Here is a 2,918-nt window from a genome sequence, read left to right on the forward strand (position 1 = left end):
TCTCAGGTGGAGGAGAGGTGGTAGAATAATAGAGGACCTCTGTGTTTGCAGGCTGCTCACTGCAACTTGGCTTGGCCTAGAGGGCTCAGAGCACAGGAAATATCTGTGGGGGAAGGAAAGCTTACCTGTTTGTGTCAAGAGAGGGAGAGGTGGCAGGGAAGTGGAGGTCCCATTGGGATAGCAATTTCCTCAGAGCAGCATGGCTTAGCCAGAGCATAATCAAAATTTTAATGTCTGGATATTTAAAATATAGACCTAATCTACTTGATACTTTGCAGTAATTAAGACAGATGATCTGAACCAGTCCTTCATTTAAAAATATAGATTCTTTTGGAATCTTTTCAATGTTCTACAATGCCAAAAATTAAAGGTGTTTAGATAACTACTTGATATTTCAGTTATTTTAATATGAACTTTTTGATTATGCAATTTGCCCCTTTAACTCCAAACTACTTGTGAGTATAAGAATGTCCCTTTTCTTACTAGAACACCAATAATTATAATCTAATATTCTAAGTCACTAGAATAAATTTAATTCAACCACAGAATAAATTGAATTAGAATATGTCATTATTTGTCTATGTTAACTCAAAGTAAATCTTTAGTACGCTGTTGCAATTGTGGCTCATTGCAGAAGAACTGTTGAAATATGTTGCTAAACATACTGTCTTGATTTAACAAGCTGTGAATAATGATTTTCTTGCCAGGTCGGAGACTACATAGGATTTTAATGCATGAGTTAAGAAAACTCCTTTCACAAGACATACACTAAAATGTTCTCAACTATTCAAAAACTTTTCTAGCATATTAGAAAATGTCAAGCAGAAAAAAATGTGAAAATGTCAAGCAGAAAAAAGTTTAAAAATGTCTTTGGGTGAGGGCTAGGCCCCACATGTAGGCAAAATGAGCCAGGCAACCAATAGGTAACACCAGTGATTGTAGGGACAAAACTATGTTTTATGTAGCGAAAAACGTGCTTAGTTTTAGTGATATTTAACACTCCAGACTCTTTGCTACTCAGAGGTTAAAAGTGTCTGATTTCTGGGGATTAACTTATTCTTGTAGCAAAAAATTGACTAGGAAAAAATTATTTACTAGGCTCTTTTCTTTCTTGCTGGAAAGGAAAGGTGCTTAGATTTTGTAAATTCTACATGAATCAGAGAGGATAGAAAAGAGTTAGTCTGTGTTCTAGGACATGAGCAGGGTTTTTGTTTTTGTTTTAAGGGTTAGTTTTGAAAAACAGTTTTTACAAAAGACTTTATTGGCTATCCAGTTTTAGACAGAGACTAAATGTATCTTCAGCTCACTCCAGAGAGATACTCTAGCCAGAGACTTCAGTTGTACCTTCTGCTTATTCAAATCTACACAATGGTGCTGAGTAAAAGCATAGCAAGAAAGGGACAGGTTGCATTTTTCCAGAGTTGAAGGACACAGAGCTCACATTCCTGTTGAATTAGAAGTCTTGTTGAATTCTCCTGAGAATTGGGTACAATGTGTCAGCTCTCCTTGCCCATGTTGTCTACCAGTTGTTGCTCTGTGAACCAGGGTGCTATACTGTGGGGATCCTTAAGGACAAAGTGCTGTAACAATGAGTGTGATTAGCTTTGGTAGGCTAGACCAGAGAGAATTCTTTTCCCCCAGGTGGTACTGCTCTATAAGATAGACAATCCCAGACAGTCTTTGATGAAATAACCCATGTACATCATTCCTTATGGAGAGCATCATACATACATTTAGAGGTAGGTTGGGGTGCAAAAGCAGATACATTCTATTGGCGTGGTCTGAGATGTTAGGGATGCATCATCTTCATGTACAGGACCTATGGGTGTTGCTTCTATGTGACTGATTGTCACAATCCTCTCCATGGGTTGTTGTAAACATGTTTTCCAGGACAGAAACCTCATCTAAATTAGTTTAAATTCCAAACATTCTCAGATATTGCTGAGATATCTGAAACCACTTGAACTTAGTAAGTTTTATGTCTGTTGGAATTCTGCATGGCCACACACACAGACACACACATACACACATACACACACACACACACACACACACACACACACACACAACCAAGAAAAGAATTTCTTTTTTTGTAAAAAGGGGGAAGAAAATAAAGACATGAAGTTGAAGAGTAATAAATGAAGAAAAAATAGAAACTTACTCTTGATGAAACAGGAGACCTCCAACCTCTTTACATGCATACATATACATACACACATGTGCTGAATGGAGCTTAGCCCCAACAAGAAAGTTCCAACAACCTGTATTTTTTTTCTTAGTATTTGTACTGTCTCTAAAAATATTGGCTCATATGACCATCAATCAGGACCATTATAGCAGGATAATGGATTATAAGCCTTATTAAATAATTTTATATTCCAACATCATCATGTCAAGTTTAAGGCAATAATTCATGTTATAAATTGTTTTGAAGTAAAGAATATCAGCCAAATTGCTTACATGTCTTTCCATTATGGTTATTATGTCACTATACACTCGTCACCTGTTATGAGCTTCATGTGTTGACTATAATTTTAGGCAATAACTTTTATGTCACCAGTTATCATTGCTTTGTCATGAGATAAATCATCTGCCTTATGACTTGTTAGTTTGAATTTTTGTATAGAAAAAAGCAGTATATATCTGATTTTCTGTCATTGTACCTACAATAAACTTTCCATTACCAGTTTATGACTTGTAATGGTTTCACATAGAGGGAGTGTTACCTTGGCTGTAAATTTGTTCCAAGCCTGAATCATTTTTATTAGTGTAATTAGAGTGTTACACAGAAAGGTTTACAGAGCTCTATTTGAACCTATTGCTCTTCAGAGAGCTTGATATTACTTATATAAACTAAGAAAATTTATAAAATTATTACCAGCACTTGAGAAATTGAAAATTTGTCTACACATTTTTAC

The sequence above is a fragment of the Mastomys coucha genome, unplaced genomic scaffold (genome assembly GCF_008632895.1).
Source record: "Mastomys coucha isolate ucsf_1 unplaced genomic scaffold, UCSF_Mcou_1 pScaffold16, whole genome shotgun sequence".
NCBI classification, from domain to species: Eukaryota; Metazoa; Chordata; class Mammalia; order Rodentia; family Muridae; genus Mastomys; species Mastomys coucha.